This window comes from Micropterus dolomieu, linkage group LG08, assembly GCF_021292245.1.
Source record: "Micropterus dolomieu isolate WLL.071019.BEF.003 ecotype Adirondacks linkage group LG08, ASM2129224v1, whole genome shotgun sequence".
NCBI lineage: Eukaryota > Metazoa > Chordata > Actinopteri > Centrarchiformes > Centrarchidae > Micropterus > Micropterus dolomieu.
This window is the reverse complement of record NC_060157.1, coordinates 31,457,167-31,468,072: the sequence shown is the minus strand read 5'-3', so window position 1 is coordinate 31,468,072 and position 10,906 is coordinate 31,457,167. Positions and strand designations below refer to the sequence as shown.

General features: G+C 38.1%; 1 long non-coding RNA gene across 1 annotated transcript; it reads right to left on the bottom strand.

Moving 5' to 3' along the window:
• Positions 1-3,802: 3,802 nt before the first annotated feature.
• Positions 3,803-10,508, bottom strand: LOC123975280. Its single transcript, XR_006826021.1, has 4 exons — positions 10,425-10,508; positions 9,542-9,658; positions 9,077-9,129; positions 3,803-6,694 (listed from the first exon to the last, which is right to left on the bottom strand). It is a non-coding gene; the product is annotated as an uncharacterized LOC123975280 (long non-coding RNA).
• Positions 10,509-10,906: the final 398 nt, after the last annotated feature.

The following is a 10,906-nucleotide window of genomic DNA, read 5'->3' as shown; positions in this document are numbered from 1 at the left end:
CAATAAAAGTGAACATGTAAACAATAAATTTGGCCAAAACATGGACATTCACCTGCTGTATTTTAGAAAATTTGTGTGTTCAGTTGTGTTCTAGGTGTATTAGAAGATATTCAGTTGCATTATAATCAGTTGGATGATGGTTTTAATGGTGATATTACTATTAAAATATAGATTTTATACCAGGCGAGGATGAAAATGAAAAACTCTTTATTATAAAAATAAACAGCTTCTGACCTATCAAAGGCGTTTTTCCCTGGAAATAGGTGTTAGTTTCCAATTGGTATAACCAGGCTTTAGTACTATGATTTCAAAACCATAACACACACACAACCATTTCCCTAAACTCTACACACAAATCCCTTCATTTCTCATTGCCTACACCATGTGGTCATTTATAAAGCACTAACAATCAGTATTGTTCACTCAAATCAGCACAGCTTGAGCTAAATTAACACAAAACTACCCAGGTGGAAACACAAACAGTCATAATTGATAACACACCGATCAGAACCTTCAGTAGATAAAAGGGCCAGAGTCATTTCACTCAGTTTTGCAATGATGGATCCAGAGAATCTGAAAGAAGAGGAGTAAAAGGTAAAGGAAGAGGAACAGTAGGAGTTGAAGAAGTAGGGAGAAGAGGAAGATGAGGAGACGGAGCAGGAGTAGGGCGGTGGAGGAGGGAGGAGGACGAGGACAAGAATCTCTGGCCTGTGCCAGACCAAAGACAGGATGCTGGGGCAGAATCATTTGTTGTTTGGTGTGTTGTACTGTGCAGCACACTAAGGAATAAAAATGTGCTAATGTAAACATTTGTTGTTTGGATTTTATCTCACCTGTGTGTGTGTGTGTGTGCGTGTGCGTGTGTGTGTGCATGTGTGCGTGTGTACGTGTGTGTGTGCGCGTGTGTGTCAAGTCTGAGGACAAAGTTTGTTTTTTCAGCAAGATTGAATGGTTTTTGAGTGAAGAGCTAAATTATAACCCGAAAATAGGATGTTTGTGGAATTGGGTGAGAAGTTGTGGATTTGTGTTCAGAAAAAGAGCCATTATTTCAATTTCATTAATTCAATTTGTTTAAGTAGCCTAATTGAGAAAAACTGTAAGCAAAACTCTCTTTCTAAAACAAAAATTTAAAGTGGTGCTAATAGTTGATGCAATCCAAATTGATGTTGTTCTCACAGCATTCACAGCAGTGCCATTAGTAAACGTACAATGTGAACGCAAAAGATTGTTTATTTCCTTTATTTACATAAAACGTTTTTTCTATTTAGGGATCCAAGCAGCGAAGTTGCTGGAGCCCTATTGGTTTTGTTCTGATTCTTCTTCTTTGGCAGCAAAAACCGCTGGACGAAAACTCACCAAAATTGGCACGTAGGTTGCAAATTCCACCCACTACGCAGGCAAAAAATGGCCCTCATAGACCTCATGGTGGCACTATAACTATCAACTTTGCGTTTTTTGCAATTATCTCGAAAATGGCTTTGTTTAAAGTCAAACTTCTTTCATTATTTTAATCTCTGGACTCATCTGCATCTTTGCTCCAATGGTCTTCTGCTCTAAAAATATCAAATTATATGACTTTTTATCACTTTTCTCTACAACCTATTTTTGCGAACTGAAGGACATTGCTGGCTATCAAAAGAATTTTGATACGTCAATCTTTTTTTTTTTATTGATTTTTACTTTTGTGTTTTTACATACAATTTGTCATAAATACCCGTAAATCAAAATTGGCTTTAGCTTTTGTAACGAAACCTGACACCAGATGCTCAGCCAAGCTTCATTGAGCAGTCCTGGGATATTCTTCTATTAGGGGGCGCTACACTTGCAAAAAGTTTATACTTCAGGTCACTGTCACTACTCAGTTGATATATAAATAATGATTGTGCAAAGTGGGCGGGACATTTCTCATTCCTAACTTCAAAAAATCTAAGAAAATCATCCATACGTTCTAGAGAGCTGATATTTTTTCAGCACATCCACTGATATGTGACTAACATTTGCCTCACTGCAACCTACGATCAATTCAGAAGTATGCCTACTCTGTATTTTCAGAATATGTTAATTCAATTAACATCTATATCACCATAAGTTTTTCTTCAAACGTTACCGAACTCGACAGAGTCGTTCTCCGGATGGCCGATATCAAGCGTTTCAAAGGGTTTTCAGATCGGCCAAACGGTGAGTCTGCAGTGATATTCAGTATCTTGCTGTTACTTGTAGGCCTACAGTATGCACATTTTCTTTTTAACTCAGTTTTGAATCAAATGCCACCAATTATACCACTAATTCACAACACACTCAAAACCGACAGAATGATGAGTGATTTTTTTCTCAACAACATCTTGACAGTTGTAAGCGTTTTAAGTTTATACTGACAGAACTATCTGGTCTGGCACATGTGAAGTCACTACCTCAAGTTAAGAGAAGGTGTGAGGCAGGAACCCCTCACCAGTAACTCAGTCAGTAAGTCACCTACTCTAGAGCTCTGCAGTTGTAAGGTTCAAATCCCCAGGTGAGCCAATCAGATGTGCTGACAATGGTGGTGTTCAGATCATAATGAGTCTATGGTCTCTATTTTATTTGGATCCCTAGCAGTTTCTTCTCATTTTTCTCAGATAAAAAGATATTGTGCAGTTTAAACTTTAAATCTTGGAAACACAAAATGTCGCCGGTGGGTTGAACATTTCACCCAGTAGTCAGGTACACATCAGATCTCAAGGCGATGCTTTAAAAGTCCACTATGCGTTTCCCCAATTATCTCAAAATCACGTTAATCTCTGAAGTCGTCTGCGTCCGTTCTTCTTCTCTGAAAATTTCAAGTTACGTTTTTCGCGACTGGCTTGGATCCCGATCATTGCCGCTCGCGGCTATATTTTTATATAAGGTTTTGTCTCTGGTGAAAACGATTTAACAATGGAAATCATTTCAACTTGCGCTGCAAATCTTATGACAAGTCTAGAGACTGCTAACAGCCTGAAGTCCACTAACTGCTGTTGTAAACAGTACATAGGCTATCCCATCATTGTGTGGGCAGAGTGATAGTAAGATCCTCAGGCTGCAGCCAGTACTGTTTTCAGCCACAAGAGGGCAGTAGTGCAACACTAATATATTTTCATCATCACAATCAACCTTGGATATTCTCCAAAGTTTATGTGATTAATAAACTGGACTTTAGAGTCAACTAAAGCAATAACTGTGCTTAAAGATCATCTTGTTCTCCTGTGATAAAATCAATTGTTAATAATGAACTATAAGTAACAATAATAATAATTAATAAGTGATTGAAATCTCCAGGAAACATGGCGAGAAAGAGGAGGGTGACGAAGGTGGATAACTAAGGTATCCAGCACAAATCAAGCCAGGTAAGTTTATTTTATTAAAAAAACATTAGAAAATGGTGTACACTGCTTTTGTAATTAAAATGAGCCCATGTCATACTCTGAAATCTGAAATGTGTTTGTATTATGTCTTACTTTTGTACAGCAAAAAAATAAGCCTACTTTATAACTACTACTAGGGGTAATACTAAAAATGCAGTCTATTATAACATATAATTAGATTCCATCTCTAGTCTAAGATAAAGTCTACAAAGGTGTTGTGGTGTTATAGGATTGGTAATGTTGTGTTTTCACGCAAATTTGTATTTGAATATATAAAAAGAAAATACTCTTTAGTTACATTACATACACATACTCTAATGGCTCATTCTTTTAAAATACCTACTCCTGTATTTCCAGATGAATTGTGCAGTCCATCTTCCTGGTTGGGTTGAGTGTACACTGAAATGTAAATCCACTGAAAATAAAGAGGGAGACATTTTATTTATGCAACATTTACACAACAACGCATCTCTTATCACAGAAAACATGATGGTGCAGTGGACACATGCATTTGGTGTGAGAGACCCGGTGCTCTGACAATTTATGCTTCCTTATGGAAAAATGCTAATTTAGTGCAAATTGTTGGTGTCTAATCCTAACTCTAACCATTAGCCATGCAAAGAACTGCCAAGTAGCACATCTCAATAGGTAGCACATATCGACAGAACATCGGGTTCAAATCCGCTGTGACACACCAATGTGTCCCTGAGCAAAACACTTAACCCTTAGTTGTTCCAGAGCCGTCCATCCTCTGAAATACTTAGTGATAGTAAGTCACTTTGGATAAAAGCGTCAGCTAAATGAATGATTATTATTATTACATTGTGTCATTCTATTCTTCTAGTCTAGATCAACAACAGTGTGAAACGTTTAAACCTTGAACTGGTGAAAAGAATTCTTACAGAGGTTGCACGCCTCTGGAGAAACTAGGGGTTAAGTGTCTTGCTCAGGGACACATTGGTGGATGTTGTGGTGGGAATCAAACCAAGGGAATGGGTTTATCCACTGCTCCATCACCATCATTATCTTTAGTGAGACGCTTTCCAGTGTCTTGTGTCCACAGGGGGCACTGTAGCGCAGAGCCATCAAATACAACATGTCATTGCTGATCCTGTTCAACATACACAGAGCAAAAGTATGATGTGTAATAAAGGGAATGAATTAATCCTAACTGGTCTACCTGAAGCTACTATTGCATTGTACTGTTTTCATGTACACTACTTACATCGTTAATGTAACTACAATCCCTGTGAGGAATGTTCTTTTAAAAAGTATAACTCTATCATCTAGGTAAGTGATACCAAATTATAATGAATGTCACATGCATCACAACAGGATACATCCATCAGAGCAACTCTCTCAATGCTCTAGATGAGTTGTGATCCTCTGTAATTTGTCATCCTTTCTTTTTAACATAGAATACTGTTTGTACTAACAGAGTGCAAAAAAAGTTACAAAATGTATGATGTTCTTTATTGTGAGTACTGGGCCAAGTATGCCAACCCTAAGAGAAGTCTGACAAGCCGTTAGTTAAAATGTTATGACAATAGTTTATACCAAATTGTCTCTAGAAAAACTATGATCTTTTCATGTAAGTTACAAGTGTGTGACAGCGACTGCAGCTACAAGATCTGAAGCTGTTTGAGAATGATACTGTGATTCAGACCTGGGTGAACATGCGGTTGCAATCAGACCTGGACAGACTGGGTCTGGGCCTAACCACCAACAGAACCGACCCAACCACTGCACCTCTCAGCTCCGAAAGCAGCACAAACACTGCTGCATCAACTGCAAGCAGCACTGGTGCATCAACACAGGGTAAATATACATATCTCTTTTTTGTTTTGAGACAGTAGGTTTTATGCACACACTTTAGCATACTGTATTTCTAGTAATAGGAACCTACTTGCATTATGTGGTGCAACTCTACAGCTAACTGATAAGTAATCACTGCCAAAAACAAAAACAAGCTCTACAACTTATCACATCTTGTGTTATGCTTGCTTTCAAGAAACAATTTGAGACAGATAAAAAAATTACATTTATCCTCTAAGGTTCAGGCAAAAGATTCATTGCAATTGTCGGTATTATATACTGGCTAATGGAAATTTAACAAGAACAACGGAATTGATTGATTTCCTGACCAAGTAAACTGGACTAAACAAATAGTAATGAACTGTAGTTCACAAAAACCCACAAGCTTTTACTCTAAACATAAAGTATCTCAATTGTCCAGTGATACTGACAAATATTGGGTCTATGTCAGAGTCCCTCAAAGTGTTCATAGAAACGTCAGTGACAACGGGAATGTGCTCTCTTGCATTTTTTAAATTTGCGTCTGGAGGATTAGAAACAGCAACAACAAAAACACTGAAGAATTCTCTGGGCAGATAATATGGCCGACATCCATTACATTAAAAATTCCACATTTGATAAACATTGTCTATCCACTTTGGCTGTGTTTGAGCACCAAGCATAATTTATGTAAATATAACTTTATATGAGTAATTATGAAATATAATAGTAATAATTCTTACATCATTAAAATAAATCTTGATGCCATCTGATCCCAAGCACAATTTACAGTACCAGTTTACCCACTGTACTTACATGATGCAATAATGCTTAAATCTATACATTGGGGTACAAAATATAATATTACTACCGTATTTCAACCATCTGAGAAGTGACAAGAAAAATCTAGGATACATTATTACAGTTTAAATATAAAAGCTGCAAGCAATGTAACAATACGAATAACTAATTCATAAACGTTTTGTGTTCATGATCCAATTCACAGTGCTCTAAATCTATATACAATTTGAACACAAAAAAAATCAATTTTCAGTACCAAACATAGCATTTTATCAAAAAAACAAAAAACAACAAAAATAACAAAAAATTGTTTTTTAAAGAAAGTTTTTGGAAAGACACCACACTCATGCAATACAGTCCTAAACTGTACTAGTGTACATTTTGGCTGCTGTACTGTCTGTAACATGTAAGCAAAGTTGCAAATCAAAAATTAGTAGCCTGCGTCTTCTAAACTGACATGTTCATCCCATTTGTTCCCCAATGTTACTTTGCACTGAGTCACAGGAATGAGAACATGAGGCGAAGGGAGTTTCACCCCGTCCATTAGCAAAGTTAAAAGTACTGTAAATGCTCTGCTGTTTAATACCATGTAACTGCTCATTTGTAGAAGAACACATTTTGCATTTATTTCCTTTCACATCATCTGCAGATGTAATTCTAAGTGAATCCTGCAGTCCATCATCTGTGTCAGCTTAAGTGTACATCGAAAGGTACATCCACTGCAAATTAAGGAGGGACAGATCATGAAAGTGCTTTAGTGTATCTGTAGCATTAGTTAAATACATTTCCTCACAGAAAACTAAAAATGTAGTTCAAGCATGCCATATTTTCTAGAACAACACACTAAACACAAATAGGGGAAGTACAAGTTAGAACCCGACCGATGCCGATATTAAAGTGAAAAAGAGGCGATTTATGTGCTGATATTTAGATTTAGAGAATGATTTGGATAGTAGACCCCTTTACTGTATAAACTACACTTAGAACAGGCCCATACTGAAAGCTGGTATGTATGTATGTATGTGGGCTATAAAACCTAAATGGATTATGTTAATGAAAACAGTCTCAAAAAGTGAACATGTAAACAATTGCAAATCAATAAATATTTGTTGCTGGAATGTGCAACTTTTTCAGCCATCTGTAAACAGAGACAATGAGAGAGAATAAGCATGTGTATTTCACTTTATCATAATAAATACATATACACATAATCTGCCATAATTTCAATGTAGCATATTCACATCTAGTTTATCCCTTTACCAGCACTCTTCTAACCAAAGCTACAAGAAACCATTTCTCATCTGTCTAAATCATGCCGTCTATCATACAGTGAGCTGCTGCTGAATGCATCTGAAACAACATGACTCTCTACAAGGAGGACCTGCAACTTAACGACTTCATTTAACTGACGGTATAACTATAACCAGAGCCGTTACGGCTCTTACAGCTTTTCACATCTACAACTGCACAAAAAGAGCCTGAGCTCTCTGAGACAACGTGTTTTCTTGTTCAGCTCACGTTTACTTACATGTCCACTCTGGTTTAATCATTTCAGACAGGAAGACTAACTGCAGACAGCGGCCCGCAGATATATTGAGAATAAACCAGAAACTATATTTTTAACGGCTCATTACGATATTAGTGCTCCTCCACTGATAAACACGGCATTAGCTTTGTAGCTAATTTAGCAACGTTAGCTGCTGTGACGTTACGTGATTTTAGAGAATATTTAGAAGTGATGAACTAGGGAAAAATGTGGACCATTAACTAGAACAGCCACACTGTTTCAGAATAAAGGCCTATTCACCATAGACTGTATATAAGCGACACTCTGCATAGTACTCTGGCCCCGCGGGGTCGCTCTGCGCTTCCCATGTGAACAGACACGAGCTTCGCGAGTAAACGGAAGGCGCCCAGTAGATAGTAACCACGGCAACGGCTTCTGTGTGCCACTGTATTCCTTCATAGCCTAGCTTAAAGTGAAACTATAGGCTAAGTAACGTTAGCTGATAGGCTATATTATTATATTATATATATTATTCATATAGCTGATAAATCTAGTCATGTAAACCCCCCCCTGTTAATGTCATGTTAATATATTTCAGGGAAGTCACAGACGAAGAGGATCAGTCTCTCATCCTTCTTCATTTTCTATTGTATTCCTTCATAGCCTAGCTTAAAGTAAAACTATAAGTAGTTGATAAGCTATATTATTATATTATATATATTATTCATATAGCTGATAAATCTAGTCATGCAAACGCCCTCCTGTTAATGTCCCGATAACTGTTGAGTGAACACTTAAATAGTCTATTTCAGGGAAGTCACAAATGGCGAGGATCTGTCTCTCAGCAATCTTACTTTTGTGTTGCGCGTTGCGTAGGCTACGCAAAGTTAAAGTCAATTCAGCTTTGGCAGGGGCGGGCGTGTAAGTGAGACGACCGCGACAGTTTCACGGGACCACGACCGCTTGTCGCTACGCCTGTCGTAATGCCCGCGGCTCCCTTCCTACACGCTCGCCTCTCATTGAAAATGAATTACGATTACGTAATTACGTGAAAAGCTTTTTATATACAGTCTATGGTGAAAATGCCTTAAATCTAAAGTTACGTCTGCTGTGAGCTGCTAGGAAGCCGGGGGAGTGCAGTGAAAAACGGGAGGGTTAGCAAGTCATAAATGTTTTCAGGAGAGGAGAAGTGACTGGGTCTGTTTTTATTATAATTATTAAAGTCATGTAATTAACTTGACAAAAGACCGACTCACCGCTAACACAGCCCTCTGCTGTTTCTAAAGGCTGCAGTAAACTCTGGTAAACTCCGGTCAGCTGATTGTTTTCTTCTGTGGTTTTTGTGGCGGGGCAGTGTTGTTAACAGGGGAGCTGCAGCTGGTCACCCTCTGGTGGGCAAACTATGCAACACCCATGACATGTGTGAAGGATCTGAGTTTCTTTTTTAAGTCATATATCTGGCGTTATAACCGGCCGATGCCGATTAAATGCAATGAGCTCATATCGGCCGATAAATCGGTAGGGCTCTAGTACAAGTACAATTGCCAGTAAGCTATCTTTTGCCTCTGAAACACCTCTGAAGAACTTTTATTACCTCTGATTCTCGAAGAGTGACAGTCAATCCATCAGACAGCTGGCCGAAGATGTCTGTTGAGAAAGACACAAATTCTTACTCAAGAAACAGTGAGGGCAAGGAGCGGGAGTCAGATATGTCTATCACGTGCAATGACAGAAGTTCAAATTTCACTCTTATCTGCATGAACATCTTTGTTGCTGAAAGCAAACAGTGGTCACACCAAATATTGATTTGATTTAGATATTCCTCTGTTCACTCATTTTGCATTTTGCAAATTGACACATATAATCTATTAACATGTCTATTTTTGAAAGCTTTCTTACTTTACAGCATTTTTTTCCCACATCTGAAACTTTTGCACATGTGCATGTATTGCACAAAAAGAAGTTCTTGTCAAGAACAACTACTTTTTAAGAAAAGTATCCATATATGTACTACATTTACTGTGTTGCCTACTGTCATCAGTTATCCCAATGTACTTACTGTTCATGCAGTCAATGCGAAGGATTAGACTGATGAAGTTTTCCAGTGTTATGAATCCAGAGGAGGAACCGTAGCGCAGAGCAATTATATTCAGCATTTCATCGCTGATCCTCATTCCTGGCCAACATATATAGGACAAAGGTTTAGATGACGTCTGCAACGAGCTATTGCTTTCATTATCGAATCATTAGCAGATCTTTTTATTTATTTTTTTTTCCATTAAGATATGACACTGTCAGATGGTCATGGTTTCCTGGGACATGTCAATATAAAAGTGCCTTTTTATGTTATTACTAACATCAACATCGGCGTATAAACCAATAAACTCTTGCCAAACTAAATTAAACCTTCTTTTAACATTCCTTGGTACATGCTTAATCTTGTCTACCTCAGCAAAAAAACATTTTGCAATACATCTATAATACCTGGAGACCAGGTGCATTTCATTCATTGAAGACATAAATCCCTGTGTATGCACTAAGTAGTCTTTGAGCCAAATATACAAAAACACACACTGTAATTGCTCAAAGTAAATCGCTTCGCAGTGAATGAACACTCATACTAGAATAATCTTAATGCATCTTTGATATCATTATGCAATACACAACTTTAATGTGCAGGGTAGTAGTAGTAGAAGACTTCAGTTAAAATTCCCAAATTATCTATTTAATGTCACCCTTCTCTATACCTCCTTGAGTACTTCTACATTATAGATCTGGCACGTTGTTTCACAGCATTGTTTTAAAAGCAAACAATTAGAAACAGCTGGCAAGATTTTATATTTTCTGTTGTTGTACAGTGTTCATTGGATTTAATTAAGGGAATAAATCCCTGATAGACAGCTATGTCTATAATAGACTAAAAGAAGTGGTTGATTGTCTACCTGAAACTGTGATTGCATTCCTGAGCTCCTTCAGTGACAGTGTTCCTGTCTGTGAAACATCAGTGTGGAAGAAAGTTTCCTGGTTAGAGAGAAAACAGTGGTTAAGTTATGTGAAACCCAGCAATATTTCCCTGATCTGGAAAATCGTCTCGTAACCCTGGTTCCCCGAGAAGGGGAACGAGACACTGCGTCGGTTACGACACTATGGGAACGCCTCTAGGCGAAGCAGGTCTGAACGTGAATGAAATCACTCCAATCCTATTGGCTTGTTGCTAGAACGGTAAGGTGTGACGGAATAACCAGAGGAGTATAAAGCACACCTGTACACACTCATCATTAGCTTAACTATGAAGCAGGCGCTTCAGGCGGGGAGAGAGGTGCGGCGGGCCGACGCAGTGTCTCGTTCCCCTTCTCGGGGAACCAGGGTTACATACGTAACCCGAGACGTTCCCCTTCGAGGGAACTCGAACTGCGTCGGTTAC